This window comes from Protopterus annectens, chromosome 8.part1, assembly GCF_019279795.1.
Source record: "Protopterus annectens isolate FY-2018-M chromosome 8.part1, PAN1.0, whole genome shotgun sequence".
In the NCBI taxonomy this organism is placed as follows: domain Eukaryota; kingdom Metazoa; phylum Chordata; order Ceratodontiformes; family Protopteridae; genus Protopterus; species Protopterus annectens.
The window spans coordinates 545,288,074-545,306,575 of record NC_056742.1 but is presented as its reverse complement, the minus strand read 5'-3'; positions in this window follow the sequence as shown (position 1 = coordinate 545,306,575).

The following is an 18,502-nucleotide window of genomic DNA, read 5'->3' as shown; positions in this document are numbered from 1 at the left end:
GTGGCAAATATTTGTATAATAGAAGGGATCATTCATTGTGCTGTATATTTTCCAGTATGCCTCTGATGATTATGTTATTCCTTCTGGATCTTGCCTCAAGATCAGTAATTTTTGCTTGCATGTTTTGGATGTCTACATCAAGTGCATCTGATTTTTTGGAAATTAGAACTATTTTTTTCTTCATTTTCTGTTATTTTGCCTTCTGATTTGTCCATTCTTTCTATTATTTGGTTAAAAGATTTTCCAAATGATTGTAGTTGGGTGGACAGTTCTTTTATTGCCTCGTGAATAGGTAGTAAAGCTGCCTTGATGTCATCCAGATTTGCAGATTGATCTGCTTTGTTTTTGTTCCCTGCTTTTGCAGAATCTTGTTGTTTTGTTATTTTCTGTCTTTTAGACTTTAAATCTTTCTCAGGTGAAAGTAGTTCTGATAGTTTAGTTTTTGTTGTTGTAATGTCCATGTTTTTGTCTTCTCTTGACATTTTGTGCAGGTGAGGTGAGGCGTCTTGGTTTAAAGATAGTGTTCACTATATACAGTTTCCTGAGCACACGGCTTTCTTTCCTTGTCTCCCTCCTTTGCCTCAGATAATCTGTTAGAATCCTAGTAGTTTGACTGTTTATTCAGGTTTGTTTTTCCCTTCCAGGGTTTTTGAGTGTTGATTAGAGTTATTAGCTCAGATTATTATAACAAAATAGATCCTGGTTTTTCCTCTGGATTGTTTTTTTTCTGTAAAGATTGAAGAGCTGTAGGTTAGCAGTGTCTACAGAACAGCGGCCATCTTTGAATCCAATGGTATGCAGTTTAAATATTTAAGACTTACTGATATAAGGCGATTGCATGCAAGCCAGTGAATGTAGCTGGGAGGCAATGCTGACTTCCAGCTAGCTGTAGTAGGGAAGGAAAAGCAAATGGAATAGTTCTAGACCCAGATTAGTGGCCCGATAAGGAATCAGAAAAATCAGAAACTAAAGAAAATGCATACCTTTGTGTTATCACATTGTCATCAGCAATATTAATGTCCCTGCAGTCCTGTGTGTCATTGTTACTGTTGTTTTTAGTTGTCCTAGCCAAAGTGGTTTGAAGGGGAGGCCTTACTGAATAGATTTAATTGTTGACTAAACTTACTTGTTCCCACAATGTACTCTGCATTCCCAAAGAAGACATTTTGAAAATCCCACTCCTTCAGGTAATTCTCGCCATTCTTCTACAAAGCAGTAATCAGAACTGATGCTTATTATCTGATTCTCTGGACATAGTGATAGTAAAGTTTTTGAGTGATGCTCTGTTGTTGTTTTTCTTTGCCAGCTTTTAAACACACTATAATGATCACATTCTTCTAAAGATACAAACAGAGCATAAATTAGACTACTTTATTGATGGCAGTCTTGTAAAAGTGCAACATCGTGCCTTAAATAATATAAGTTTGTACATGGTTTAAAAATACTTGTGCATTGCCCTTAAGCAGATCATTTTGTACATTTTGTGCAAGAGTATACCCTTAAATATTATCGCATTAATTGTAACATTGTACACATATATACAAAGTAAGGGTGCAATAATTATCTTCCATTTAGAAAGTGGTATAGCTCATTCTTCCTTTTGGCTTTAAGAATACATGTGATGGTATTAAATAAGATTAAAATCAGTTTTGCAAGGGGTCAATGTAGTTTATAAGATGTTTTGAGGCTGAATCTTCATGAAAATGATCCTGAAAAATGAATTAATAGTGAATGACAATGTTATCAATTTTAAAACAACACAGCTTGAGGGATGATAGTCATCAAATTCAGAACTGTGCAGAAGGGCAAGCATTGCTAATAATTTTAAATGAGCTGCCAAGACTGTAAGGTGACACGTTGTAAATTTAAAGATGAATGTCTTCCAGATGGGCTGATTACTTGACTATGCTTCTACTATGAAGCCTTGTAAAACTGCAATAGAAATGTAACCAGAGACTTTGAAACAAATGTTTTTTGTGGCATTCCACACATCCTGAATTAATATATACCATCTTCATGGTTGCACAATATTGTGGAAAGGAAAACATTCCCCAGAGAGTCGTCAGCATTCTTGAGTAATCTCTTTTCTCACTCATTCGCGACCACCAGGTAAGTTATGTCTATGAGGGGTGTGTTCAATATGAATCCTTTCCTACAATGTCTGCATATAGTCCATATATCTCAAGTACAATTAATATTACAGTGCATATAAGCCTTCTTTCACTTTAATTTCTCCAAGTCCTTTGTAATACCATGATGGGAATGGACTTCTTCCTAAGTCAAGGTATGATTAAAGTTAATGAAATTAGTATTGTTTCAAACATTGATGTTAGCCAGAAGTGTTCTTAGCAGCACCCTCAATGTGCCCAGAACTGACTCCTGTAATTCATATGGAGTTATATGCACTGGTAGCATATGTAAGAACAATTGTAAATTATTTTATTAGACCTGTTGTTTCTTCTACTAAGGCAACTGTCTGAGTATCCTTCCCTCACACTGATCTAATTTCTGCCTGCAAATCCTGGTATTTTATGATTGTATGTCTCACTGTATGTAACACACTGTAATCACTAGGTGTAGCAATTTAAATGATCAGTTATACTTTTTACTTTTTTCCTGGACTACTTTATCTGCTTTTCTCACATCTGTTTTTTAACTTTAGTTAGCAGGTGATCTCACGTGATATAAACTTCATCGTTCCTTGCAGTGTTTTGTGGTTCATGTTTCCAGTGATTTTCAACTACTTCAATATTGTAGTGTTTGCACAATCCCCAGTGTAGCAGCCTTGCCAGATTATTGTGCCTTTCAATATACAGGCCCTCTACCATGAGTGTATCACACCCAGCAACAAGATGTGCGACTGTTTCCAGTTATTTTTAACAGATCCTGCATTTGTCTGTTTCTCCCACATGATCAATGGACTTTGTAAACCAAGGTGTACATAGTCCACTATCCTGGGCCACCATTTAACCTTGCATGTTTTGGTTTCAGTTCACCTCTCCTTAACCACTACTCTATCAAATCCTGATCAACATGATGTTCTTCCAGGAGATCTCTGAACCTGACACTATATGCCTTTTCTACACTTTCTCCTTCTCATCTCATCATTCTCTTTATATTCTTTTTTTGGCACATTCAGTTGGTGTCTGATTTATGTTTACTTCTGGTTTGATTTCCATTCTCACTTGACACCATAATGCTTCTAAACTAAGTAGAGAAGTCATCTTAGACTTCTTCTCTTCATGTTTTAAATTTTTCACTGTGTTTGGATCTGGTGAGGTCAGCAGATATATATGAAGCATTTCACTTGTTTTCCTGTCCAAATGTTCCAGTACCTTTTGGGGCCAGTCTCCTCAAAACTCTAAGTTAGAAAGGAACAGCAAATTGGTTTATAGTTTGGGCTTATTCCTAGATGTCAAGGCAATTTTCATATTAGTTTTAGTGTTAATGAAGTATTCCTTAGTGATTTTTATTTGCATTTGTTCATGTTTTATTGTCAATCCTTCATCAATTCTCAGATATTTATACACTACTCCCAGCTTAAATTCCTTCACATTACATTCCTGCCCCAGACTGATATATTCTTGGTGCTGCAACGTTCTTAATTTATTCATTGCTTTTGCACATTTATTAAGACCAAATGACATTATTACATCATCCAAGAAAGTTTTAACCACATGCAGCTGTGCTTTCAACTTCCCATCGGATGAAATATGCAGTTTTTAAGTCATCCACAAAAAGTAGATGAGAAGTCTTTAAACAAGGTTGTTTTCTGGGAGCCAAATTATAATCATGGCCTAATGTGTTAAGTAAACACCTTACTGGGTTAAGTGCAAAACACAACAGTAGCAGTAACAGAGAATTACCATGGAATATCCCCTTTGAATTGCTATCCCTGGGATAATAATATGCCTTTTGCCATGGCTTAACTGCAAAATGGTTTGTTCTTTCATGATCACTGTAATGTAATTGATCAATGCAGCCTGTATCTTGTACACCTTTAGACATTCCTCTATCCCCAAATGTGGGATGCCGTCAAATTATTTTTTGTTATCTATCCATGTTATACTTAAATACTTTTCTTCAGCACATGTTCATATTTGTTCTGCCATGGCCGAATAGTATGCTGAAACTTCACCAGCTACATATACAGCTGCTGCAGCAATAAATATTTAAATATAGATGAGACCTGTCTGTGTTGATATTGGAGTGAGTCTTCTGGAATCTTGGGTAAAATACAATACCAATACTGCATACATGGGATCCTTCTTCTATTTACTCCTCTTTAAACCAGAAGTGTTACATTTCCTGTTATTCTATTTTCAGTTACTTTCTCATATATGCTAGACACTACAAGATAATGTATCTACAGATCATTTGAATATCAACAGGCTGCAAAAACCTTGCAGTATGTCTTTTTTCTGGTTCAGAAGTCTTTAATGGGATATTCAATATGGTATAATAGCAGACAGACAAATACCAAAATAAAGTATCACTGGATAGTATGCAAACCCAACTAGGAGTACACTGAGTTAAAAGAATAACATAAGAATGCCACATTAAATGAAAGAACTGCTACGTTGTTCTTATTTTATACATGGTTGTGTGGGGATCATTCTGTAGAGAAGAAAGCATACTAAGGGATAAAGAAATATGACACTGTAGTGTATGTAGTTTTTAATTTGCTTTATATTTTGCAGCTTGTTTAGCATTCATACAAATGTCAATTCATTCTTACGTCTCTGTATGACATTTAAGATTTTGAAGCACTAGTTTATTTCTTCTTTAATAAAAGATATTAATATTTGGGGCATGAAGTAATGTAAATGGATACAATATGATGGCTATATCACTAGTGAAACTGTGTGCTTATATGCAGGAGAAACTTACGAGTAAACAAGTTGGACACTGAAGACTGAACCCTGGAAGATTACACATACTCTGCAAAAATATTTACATTCTATAACAACAGAATCAAAAGAAGTTCTCTGACCAGAGACTGTTGTCATGGTGAAATGCTTGATGTCATAATGTTCTGTGAAGGGCAGAGTGAAAAGCTTTGTCTTCATGTACTGGAGCCATAGTACTATAACGTACTGTAAAAATGACAAAAGTAATGAATCAAAGAGGTTTCTGTGGTAAAATCATATAGTGAAAACAAGACATACAGAACTCCATGTTAAACTGTTGCATTTATACACAGTCATATTTATATGTATGTACGTATGTATGTATGAATGCAATTCATTTTAATTTCCAAGTTTTTCCCTTCAGAAATGAAGGGAAAAACCATTACAGCAAATGAAAATAAAAAGCAAAGTGCATTGTAATTTACAGAGAACAAGTAATGTGCAGAGCATAAATCATAGGGACGGATTCATCAATGCCTATACTAAGTGTATCTCTACCACATTTTATGTGCTTTTTAGTCACTCAGAAAGATTACACTAAGTGCACATGTAGTCTACAATTTGAAGTAACCTTTATGAATCACTCTCAACATTTAAGGCTGCAAAAAATCAGTAGAAAAACTAAAATTTGGAGAAGGAAGGTATGAGTTATGCTTGTGTTGTCTATTCACTCAAAACAGTGTACAATCAGTGTAGACATTAAAGAATCCCAGGGATATGAAAATGATTTCCAGGAGATTTCACATAATCACTTCTGTTCACTTTTATAAAAAACACTCTTTCATTATAGGTTTAAAAGACAATGGGCCGGATTCACAAAACCTCCGTGTAAGACTTAATATGTCTTACTTGGAGGCTGCAGTTGAACGGTATGACGTCAGCATGCCATACATATTCATCAGGTCATGCTGAATCATACCCAAGTCTAACACGGTCCGTGTAGGAAAGTAGGGGGCATGTCCGATTGCCGAGTACAGCAAAGGGACACGCCCCCAGAAGAGTCCGAGTCCTGAAAGTAAACACCCATGAGCGAGTCCGCTGAAATGTCAAGGAACACAACACCACACATCCCCACAGACTAACCCCTACTGAAAATATGTAAAATGTAAAAATAGCATTTTCCTTTTTTTTTTATAATTTCCAAAATGTTTGCCCGCATTTGCGCTCGTTTGCGCGGGTATGCCCTTCGCTCAACCTCAGTTAGCAGATATGACATTGAAAAGCATATAAGATCTACATATGCAAATTAAGCAAAGTAGCAATAGCGTAGCGGTAGAGACATCGCCCAAAGAATAGGTAGTCACAGTTCGAGCCCCACAACATCCCCCTCCATTTTTCTTTAAATAAGTATGAAACAATTCCCCGATATATATAAATTTAATTTAAGTAAAATGTAATGAAATGGCCCATGTATTTCCGAACAAAACCTATATTATGTATATATAAAAAAGATCATAATTGCCTGTAGCTTAGCAGCGCTTTAACAAGCTTAATATGAATGCCCGTAGCTGAGCAGCACTTTAACAAGCTTAATATGAGTGGCCATAGCTGAGCAGCACTTTAACAAGCTTAATATGAGTGCCCGTAGCTGAGCAGTGCTTTAACAAGCTCAATATGAGTGCCCATAGCTGGGCAGTGCTTTACCCAGCTTAATATGAGTGCCTACGGCTAAATAACGCATTACCCAGCATAAGCCGTTTGCACGGAGCTGTGCAGCGCGCCAACCAGCTTACCGTCGGGCAATGTTGGGTAAGCTGTAGCAAAGTCACCTTTACACAGACACACCTACTAGCCTGTCTAGACAGTAGTAAAATAAAAAAGCAATGGCAAGGATCGAACCCATGATATTGTGCATCATAGTCAAAGTACTGAACCACTAAGCCATGACAGTTGTACTGACCAATACAGTATTACCATGCATATAGGAATGAATGAAAATATAACCATGACAAAGCAGGTTTGCTGTAAGCAGAGAAATATCCAAAATGGCCAATCACAGATAAGTCCGGGAAAACCGGCATATATAAGCCCCATAGGTGGGAATACACACCATAACTGATTGTGGTACCCATTTGCAGTCAGGATGGCAGGTGCAGGAGAGGGAAATCGCTTTAGAGTGCAAAGGTGGGGTGTTGAGGAGTCAAAATATATGGTTTGGCTCCTAGTCCATGATCATGAAGCGCAACTCATGCAGGGCCAGGTTCAATGGGGAGCATATAAGGCAGAGGCGTGGAACTGGTTGGCACATGATCTCACCAGTGCCACAGGCATTCCGAGGACTGGTGAACAAGTCCATCACCACCATGCGGACCTGAAGCAACGAAAGGAGGACCAACTGAACCGATGGATCCAGGAGGCCCGCCAAATGCCCAGTGCCCCACTACTGAGTAAGTATCCATGTAATTAAGTATGTAAGAAATGCTATCCTAGCCTATAGTATGGATAGGTATGTTACAATATTCTTTCATTTATATTACAGCTGCAGGTGTTCGTTCCATGAATCGGCAAGCCTATGCTGATAGGCTGGCGAGGTTGTGCCACCAGGTAGGTTAGTAATTATTCTGCTGGTATTGTTATAGAATATAAGTGGGACAGCTTGTAAAAGAGTTCAGTGTTGTAACCCAGTAATAAAGGTGAAATAAGCCTAGAAGAAAGATTCTGCTAGTATTGTAATATTAGATAAGTGATGCAGCCTGGAAAAGAGTATTGCAATCCAGTAATAAAGATTAAACAAGTCTCAAATAGAGTTTCCACCTGTATTGTAATATCAGATAACTGCTTCAGCTTGAAAATGAGTGTCGTAATCAATCATCAAAGGATAGACAACTGTTGAATACATCCTTGTAAATTCTGCCATATGAAATAAGTGAGTCAACTGGAAAGGATTGTTGTAACCCAGTAATAAATGTTAATAAAGCCTAGAATTAAGTACTATCCTGAAATGTAAATATAAAATAAGTGAGAGAGTGTGAGAAAGAGAGTTTGAAGCTACCAAAAAAGCTGTAATAAGTCTGGAATAAAGGTATACTGCATTCACTACATAATGAAACGAATGAGACAGCCACAACCAAAGAGTGAAATGGCTTTAATAAAGTAAAGAACCTGGACTGTGTCCGTCCCACAATTTGGATATGTTGCTGTACCCTTGCATTATGGAGATAGTATGGTTGTATGAAATGCTGAACATCCACAGTTGTCTAGACCCATATAAATCAAATGTAGAAGGATGCTTTACCTGAACACAGCCAGATATGAACATATATGAATAAAAATGGAATGTATATTAATGTAGCAGTAACATCCCCATCACCAACATTCCTAAGGTTACATACAGGAAACTGTACTAATACATGTAGGAGATATATATCTGCATCTACTAGGAATGTACAGTATATGTATAGGTAGTTTAAGTTGTTAATATAATATTTCTCCACCTTACCCTATTTTCACAAATTATGCCATTCCACACCAAACTGGGTATGTGCATTCACAATTAATTCCCATGGACATTTGTCCTGTTGGTTTATACATATCTGCATGTACATTGATGCATGTGCCCTGTTCACATATCCAAACCTGATGGCCTGTTGCCACCAATCAACCCTGCATGCTGTTGGAATGTCCACTGTTGTTCTAATTATGCATGTGTTATGCTTGCTGCTCAATGTTCGGAATTCATGTGTGTTTGGGTAATGGGAATACTGATGCATGCTGTTACAACTAATTTTGAATGGTGTTGTTTGTTACTAACCCAAAATACCATAAAATACTGCTAAACATAGGACAACAGAGAAGGCGGTTTCCAGCAGACCCACCTCTCCCACCTCAGCTGGCGAGTGCACCTGGCATCAGTGCCCAGGCCGGGACCTCCTCCTCCTGTGGCACTGTGCCAGCTTCGGGTGGAAGCACTGCAGGGGATGGGGCTCGTCCCCCCTCTGCAAGCGTGGCCGGAGGAGAGCCTCCACTCACCCTCCATAGGGTCCGGTCTGTGGTGCGTAGTGAGATCAGGCATTCTGTGACTGATCCCCTACACCAGCTTGAGGTGAGAGTGGTGCAACTCATGGGTGTGCCTGCCCATCCTATCCAGCCCCCAGCATAGCCCCGGCCTGAGCTGTGAAGGCGCAGTGGTAACTGCCCATGGGTGGGGATCTCAGTTCCACTGTTGCCATCTGTGGGCTCATGGGCTTGTGATATCCAAACATCCGTCCCTGTCAATTGTGTTTACCCCCCACGTGTCATACTCTGCCCCTGTATGCATCTTGTTTGTCTTGTCTGTTAACCTCCCCAACCTACCTCCCCAAATATACCTAATTCCTGTACCTCACATTCCACTCTCACCTAAAAAAAAATAAAAAAAGGGCACTCTGTTCTCACAAAAAAATTGCGCCCCATACATGGCTGCCAATTTCACATACATGTCTGCTGGACATGTAAACTGATAATTACAACTGGCTGTACAACATATTTTGTTGTCCTCACCCCTCTCTCAGGGGTGGAAGGTGTCAAATCTCACTCTAAATTTCTAACATATGCACAGCTGTTGCTAGTAAAGAATTGGGCAGCTATGGGCCTTCCCTACATCCTTCCTGCACATCCCGAGCTTGTTTTCCTACTGTCCTACCCTCTTTGTGCCCCCTTTTTCACCACTTTCCTATTTCCCCATTTTCTTTTCTTTAAAAGAAAATAGCGCGGGTGTTAGCGGGAGTAAGCACTTTTAAGCTGTAGTCAGCGAGTGTGCGCTTGTGTGCGTTTAGCTAAGCGTAGATAAGCATAGCTAAGCATCGTGCAAACTCGCGCAAACCCACTTACAACTGCTTAAAAGTGCCTTAGTCACTCTGTATGACAAGGCCTGTAGTCTGCTCATCAGCAAAATAAAATACTCCTGTCAGTCTCGAACCCAGGACCTTGGAAACATTAGACTGGATAAATTACCACTCAGCCACAGCAGACATACAAGAACTTGCTGCTGAAAGAAATATATCATGAAATACAAGGAGTGAATGTAAAGGGAAAATAGGAAGGCCATTACACAAAGCGTGTTCTGTGTATCTTTACTGGCAATTCTTGTGGTATTGCATTACATTAGTGTGATAAGAGAAACAGCCATGCTAGTAGGTAATAATGTTACAGTAGCACCTTACAAACCCCACACAGTATCAGCGCAGGATAAACACCACCATATTTGAATAGGTAAGAGGCCAGACCTCCCAACTGTGACTGATTTACAGGGATGTCCCTGATTTGCAAACAAATGTTACCTGTGCCCCACTGACTCCCTGTGAAATGTACTCACAGTAGGCAGAAAGGTGGGGAATCCCATGTAATGGTAACTGTCAATAAGTTACAGTAGACAATACTTGCATGTCAGAAATGATGTAGTAATACATCTGCTCAAAATAACCCGCAGTCACAACTGCAGAATATCTGAAATATATCATGGGTGTATCCCACTGATATGTACCTTTCCCTGAGGCTGGTCAAATATATACCTGAGAGTATCTGAGGCCTGGAAGTGTCTGAAACACACAGGCATATCAACCTGTCTGCTGTTAAACACTCTGCGAATAGCTGTAGAATTACTTCCACAAGCATGCCCTTATGTAGGAGTACAACACGGAAATATCAAAGGATGTAGCCATCTAACATACTAATGATGGTATAGCAGTTCACAAGCACTGCATGTGCCTGATATTCATAATTGTTAGTACAATATACTTAGTTGTCCTCACCCCTCTCTCAGGGGTGGAAGTTTTCAAATGTCACAGCAAATGTCAAACATATGTACAGCTATTGCAGTTAAAGAAATGTGCAACTATGGACCTTCCCTACACCCAGCTTGCACATCCCTAGCTGGTGTACCCACTGACTTCCTGCTTCCCGCTTACAACTGTTTAAAAGTGCCTTATTCACTCTGTATGACAAGGCCCCACTACTGCTCAGCAGCAAAATAAAATACCTTTGTAAATGTCAAACCCCAGACCTTGGGCTAACCAGACTGCATGAAGTACCACCAAGCCACAGCAAACATATGAGAACTTAGTGCTGAAAGAAATATATCATGCATTACAAGGAGTGAATGTAAATGGAAAATAGGAAAGCCATAGCAACACATTCCAGTAAAGACAAATATCAGGCATTCAAGGAGTGAACGTAAAGGGAAAATAGAAAAGCCATAGCAACACATTGCAAGAACTACTGTTGTATGCCAGTTAATCCACAAATCCCACAGGAAAGTACATACTCCCATGTAAACAGTGTTAGCATTAGCAGATGTGAGTTAACATACACACTGAGAAAAGTGCACTGGAAGAAGCAACAGTCAGGTTTCAGTACAACATGCATTTCAGTGGCTAGAACACAGCCTCAGATATGAGAGATATACCAACCTTCTGACTGACACAACAGTGTCCACAGCAAACCAGCATGGTCCCCACCTTGCAAAACTGAAAGGCCTACACCTACCTAACCTATCATTTTATAGCAGTGTCCTGAAATCACAGTGAGAACTGCAATTACCAACGCAGCAGGCTGCATGCAATTACTAAATGCTGGCCACCAATTAGTGCAGAGACCATCACATGCACATGTGCAGATACCTACAAAAGCAGCCTGTACTGCCAGTCCACACATGCAATAATATCATTGCAGCAACTGGAGGGAGATAGAGAGAGAGAGAGAGAGATAGAGATAGAGATAGAGATAGAGATAGAGATAGAGATAGAGACAGAGACAGAGACCAAAAAAAAAAAAATAAAGCCAGCAAGCAAGCCAGCAGGCAAGCCAGCAGGCCCATCAATGCACACAGTCATCCTGCCGATACATCCATTGTCACCAATGTCCTTAGCTGAGGGACAACATACAGTGGACATTGACCAGGGTAGTGTGGCATCATTGGCACATTCATCCCCTCACAGCAGCCATGGCCAGATTCCTGACATGGTACCACACAGGCAGATGTCCAGGGGTTCTCGTGGCAGCATCCATGGTCGTACTGCCCATGTCAGACATGCCCACAGAGGTCTTTCAACCTCAGCTATGTTCCGGGCTGTAATGCAGGCACAGGCATGTATGGAACGGTACACCAGACAGGGTCTAAGGGAGCTTAGAGCACATCACACCACGATGAATGACACTATGCGTGACGTTGCGGCTGCCATCTGTAATATCAGCGAGGTCATTGATAGACGTTGGGGGGACACATTAGATCTCTTCCACAACTACATGTCCAGGAGCCAGGACAGTGCAGGACGGTTGAGGCATCGACGTGGACATATGCCAGCAACATCAGCTGGCAGTCGTCGCAGACGACAACAAAACCCGCATCCACTCCCATAGTGCCAGTACCAGCCCCAGCAATGCTGGGTCTGTGCTGTCATTACACCATCCTAGAAAACCACGTGCACGTGGCTCTGGACAGTCCCAGCAGGGACATGTGTCCAGTCAACAACCCACTGCTTCTGATGAGAGTACCCAGTCTGGCTTAGTACCTGATAAAGTCCGTAGCACCCCTGCCAGGCACAGGTACAGTGTCCATGGCCAGAGACAGTGATCTGTATGACCTGGCACATACAGTCTGTGGCTGTCCACAAACACCTGTATATGGCAGCCACATGGTAGAACTGTGTGCAAGCATACACACACACATAATGCTAACACCTAGGGCTAACACATACACACACATCGCATCAACAATGCCCCATGTTGTACTGTTGTCCCTCACTAACACACACACATACATGTCGATTGGATGTGTCAATGGCAGACTCTGGCAAACCAAGTACACACCCTGTGCATATGATGAAACTGTGCCACCTCCTGCCATCTGTAACATTGATGCAGGAACAGGATAGCATGGTGCTGATGCACAGGGTGACTACATAGCACTGTAGTAATAATATCATGTTGTTAACAGTACAGTGTAATGATATCATTGTGGGTATATTCGAGCATGCATGATGCATTAACTATGATTGTCATTGTAGTTTTGTATACACCAGTGTTAATTCCCAAAGTGTACTGTCTGCACATGTGCCACATGGCTGTTGTGTGTACCTGTGCCTGCATGTGTTGGGGTGTGGACAGTACATGTGTGATGTTTGCAGCACAGAGTTGCAGGTGTACATTTGTGAACATGGTTAGCATGGAACATGACGTGGTTTGACAGTATGCTGTGGGTGATATGGTTTCCATATGTCAATGGTCTGCATTCTGGTACTATACACAGCCTACATAGCCTGACATTCTGTGGTCATTACATGGTGTCTCCTCAACTGATACACAGATGTAGGAACCTGGTGTCAGTGATATCCCTGCAGTACTACACTATACCAGTAGCCATTCTTACTGAGCCCCACACATCCCTGTGAACAATACTCTTTGGCATATAGCAGTCTCACGTACATGTCAACACACTATGGATATGTCCATTCACGACTGCAAATGCATACAGTAGCCTACAATGCATTCTACACATGACACACCTAACCACCACAAGGTCCAAGCCATGCTGTATTGCTGTAATGCAACTGTAGCATTGCCATCTGCATGTAGTTAATATAGTATTCCAACAGTACCATGTAGGTGGTAGCACCCATCATGTAGAATGGGTAATGGTGTGTACATGTGGACAAGTATTATCTTGTCTATCCTGTGATATTCACATTTCCAAAGGTATTCTGCAGTCCCTCGGTGTATCACCTAAGCAAGACAGTGTCTTTATGCATATCGGCAACAGTTGCCATACACCTACACTGGATGTCCATCACTCACAGACTTTGCTGTGTTTTAACATATCTGACATATACTCCAGACATGAACCCTCACCCACATTAATCTATTAAAGCTTTCATGGGTGTGTGTCACATAGTTGGCCTAGGACATAAATCACTGCAGTAGCCTGCATTGTCACCAACATACATGTATGGCCTAAGGTCTGGTAAGCTGCGGCACATGCTGGCAAAGGTAACAACTGTAATCATATGAGGCAGGCTTCACACATAGGAACTATTAAAGGTCACAGGTACATATCTGTATGTGGCACACACATACCTGATGTGTGCATTGAAATTACTGTTATAATAATATGTCGTACAATAATAAAAGCAAAACACACAATACATTGACAAACACACACATGTCATTTGTAGGTTTCAAACCCCTACTTAACTATGTTATGATACTTGAAAGAGACGCATTAGCGCAGCGCGTTATTTCCATTACTGGATGATTTCCCTTTTCCTGCTGTATTTATAGGGTGCTGACATCATCAGTCTTTCCAAAGAGGAATGTACATCTTTTAGTGTGTTATCCCAGTCTTCAAAAAGGCCATTCATTTCACAGAGAATTGTATACATAGACACCCCCTACCAGCCCCCCCATAGCGTTTGCAGGATTCAAACCCCTACCTAACTATGCTATGATACTTGAAAGAGACGCATTAGCAAAGCATGCTATTCACATTACTGGATGATTTCCCTTCTCCTGCAATATTTATAGGATGCTGACATCATCAGTCTTTCCAAAGAGGAACGTGCATCTTTTAGTGTGTTATCCCAGTCTTCCAAAAGGCCATTTCTTTCACAGAGAATTGCGTACATACACAACCCCCTGTCACCCCACACACACAGCGTTTGCAGGATTTAAACCCTACCTAACTATGTTATGATACTTTCGAGAGACGCATTAGCGCAGGGCGCTATTCGCATTACTGGATGATTTCCTTTCTCCTGCTGTATTTATAGGGTGCTGACATCATCAGTCTTTCCAAACAGGAATGTACATCTTTTAGTGTGTTATCCCAGTCTTCAAAAAGGCCATTTCTTTCACAGAGGATCACATACATACACACCACTTGCAGGATTCAAACCCCTACCTAACTATGTTATGATACTTGAGAGAGATGCATTAGTGCAGCACGCTATTCACATTACTACATGATATCTCTTCTCCTGCTGTATTTATAGGGTGCTGACATCATCAGTCTTTCCAAAGAGGAATGTACATCTTTTACTATCCCTCAGTATGGGAGATAATATCTGTGCATTAACAGACACCTAGTTCAGGGTCACATATGCACACTGGCACTGCCAGGTTATGTTCTATACCATGCTTCATGACCACAGGACTTGTAACACACAACACAAGTAGGGAGTGTAGCCATATACATCACAGATACACACACCTCTGGGTTGGTACCACGGCACTAAGCATGACAGGCCATACATATACAACTACCATTGTGCAAAACTGCCTTTTGGTTTGGTGTGTAGTTCAGACCACCCCCCATACCCAGGAACCACACCCGGCTTTCCTGGGAACAGTGTAGGATATGAAGGTCTTTACACACACCATTATAGTGGTTGACTTCAGGTACACAAATATTGACTGGGGATACTACTCAGGTCTTCAACAACATCACCCTACAGCCACTACAATTTGTGGATCCATGTGCTATGGCACAACCAGTCACCACACCGACAAGGGGGAATACATATTGGACCTGATCATCACCAACATGGGGACTCTATGTTCCACACCAGAGGTAGAACCCTCATTGTTAAGATCAGACCATAAACAACTTTCCCTGGACATCCATATAATGTCCCCACCCCCAGCCAAGGAAATCACTGTAAAAAATTTCTCAAAAGCAGACTTTGCACTTGTGAAGACTGGGGTGGAATACTTCAAAGGCCCCGTGCTGGAGGATAATACAGCCCAATCTGCAGAATCCTTTACAAACGCATTGTATGAGCACCTGCAGGTATGCATTGATCATGCTATCTCAATTAAACCATGACTCCTCCAAAACAGGAGACCTGTCTGGTTGACCCCGGCCATATATAAGCTGTACAACAGAAGGAGGAAGCTGCTACATAACAGAGCAATATCCCACAGAGTGAGGACATCTCTGAACAGTATTGGCAAGACACTTCAATCCCTCATATAATCATCACTTGCACGTTTTGACAGTGAAATTGCCCAGACACTGCATATAATCACAAGGCCTTCTTTAGTTATGTCAGGAATATGTGTGGAAACAACACAGATATGCTCTGAATTGTTGCATGACAGCACAACATATGCCAAACCTATGGACATAGCCTACACCCTGGCAGACACAAATGCCCCTCCTTACCTCCCAAGGGTACAGATGCCCAACCCAAATGAATGTAACCTCCCTGACATCACAGATGCACAGGTGAAAGGTGCCCTCCTAACAGCAAATAACACAGCATATGTATGGGACCGGATGGTGTCCCAGGCTGTGTCCTCCATGAGCTCTGAGTAGAACTGAACACTCACATTAAGTCACTGTTCCAATTTAGCCTTACTACAGGATATGTACCCTGAGAATGGCATACAGATACAGTGCTCCCACTCCACAAAGGTGGTGCCACAACGGACCACAGGAGCTATCACCCCATAAGCCTGACTAGTGTGGTAGAAAAAGCTATGGAGCGAATTATCATGGAAGTCATAATCAAAAACATTGCGAGTCTCCAGACAGTGGATCATACACAATTCAGCTTTGTTAAGGGCAGATCTTGCCTCTTACACATAGTTCATATCTTTGAAATGGTTACTGAAGCCATGGATGAGGGCAAGGTAGTTCACAGTCTACCTGTACCTTGCAGAAGCCTGCAACACAATACTCCACTCAGGCATCATACATATGCTTACCAGCTTAAATATCAACCCCTATATCACTAGATGTGTTTCTATCTGCCTCAGGGATGGAACCCACATGGTCAGAATTGCAGGTGCCATGTCCATTTCCAGAACAGTTACAACTGGTGTCTCACTGGGCTCAGTTGTGGGACCTGTCCTGTTCGGTATGTACTTCTCTGAGGTTCAGACTAACACGGGGGGATTATGTCTAACAAACATCACAGATGACTGCTAACCGGGGGCCATAAGCAACACTGCAGTTGACACATGCTTTCTCCATAAGGGTCTCACAGAGATGGATGCTTATTGCCAGAGCCATGGCCTCGTGCTAAATGCTAAGACATGCATAGTCATCCCCTTTGGGGAAAACAAGGTGCACACAAATCACCACATAAGTGGTAATCCATTAAGTACAGAAGATGTATTTACAAATTTGGGGACCAACATAGATCGTAACCTCTCCTTTGCTAATCACATTGACAGAGTCATTGCAAAGACCTTTATATAGCCCTCCTTATCACATGGGGGTTCGCATGTAGATCATGGTTGACTTCTTTGAATCAGTCTCTAGAGCCATGGACAAGGGTAAGGTGGTCCACACAGCCTATCTAGACCTTGCCAAGGCCTTTGACACCATCCCCCACTCTGGAATCATAGATAAACTTACTAAGTTGGGCATTAATCCCTATGTCACCCAATGGGTTGCTAAATGGTTTACTGATATAACCCACACTGTAAAAGTAGCTGACTCCAAATCCAGCTCCAGACAAGTGACAAGTGGAGTACCTCAGGGTTCAGTCCTGGGGCCGCTCTTGTTTGACATCTACTTCTCTGAAGTACAGGTCAACACTAAGGGACTCTGGCTAACAAAGTTTGCAGATGACTGCAAACTGGGAGCCATTATTGAATCCCCAAATGATGTGGATACTCTACAAAAGGGCCTTACAGAAACAGATGCTTGGTGCCAGAGCCATGGGCTCAAGCTCAATGCCAAGAAATGTATTGTTATCCCCTTTGGGAAAAAACATGTATCCATGAATTACCATATAGGTGGCAGTACACTAAACACAGAAAGTGTGATAAGAGACTTAGGGACACAGGTGGACAGTGGTCTCACCTTCAATAATCACATCGCCACAACAGTCAGGAAATCCTTCTATGTGGCACACCTCATCACGAAGGGCTTTTCATCCAGAAAAAAGGAGGTCATTGTCCCACTGTACTCATCCCTCATTAGACCCATTATAGAATACAACACCCCATTTGGTATGTACCTCTCAAGATATCTGCAACAACTGGAAAGGCCTCAGAAATGCCTCACTAAAAGAATCACAGGCCTAAAGCAGATGCCCTATGCTGACCGCCTTAAAAAACTTCAGCTATACTCTGTCGCATATCGTCTACTCAGAGGCGATCTCTGCTTAACATACAAGGCCATGTCAAACCCAGAGCTGTTGGACATGCTACACTTAAAGAAATCCCAATCCCTCAGAGCTACATGCTCCAGGGATCTAAACCTTGTCATCACAATAAACAAAACATGCTGGAGGGATAGGTTCCTGACCCAGAGACTCCCCAGACTCTGGAATAGATTGCCCATACATGTCAAGCAGAGTGCCTCTTTGGACCTCTTCAAGAGGAACCTTGACGAGTGGATGGGAGAAAGGAAATTCACCCCAGGGATCATGTCAGTCGCCCTGCTAGACAGGGGTCCAGGAAAGTAAATAATGTGGGAAGAAATAGCCAGGGAATTGTTATGGCTAGGCTTGTATAGGCCCTAGGGCTGATAGCCTAGTACCAACCTATGAACCTATGGGAGGTCATTGTGGCCCTCTACTAGTCACTCATCAGGCCCATGTTTGACTACAATGGCCCTTTTGGGGTGTACCTCACCCAACACCTGCAGCAACTACAGTGTCCACAAC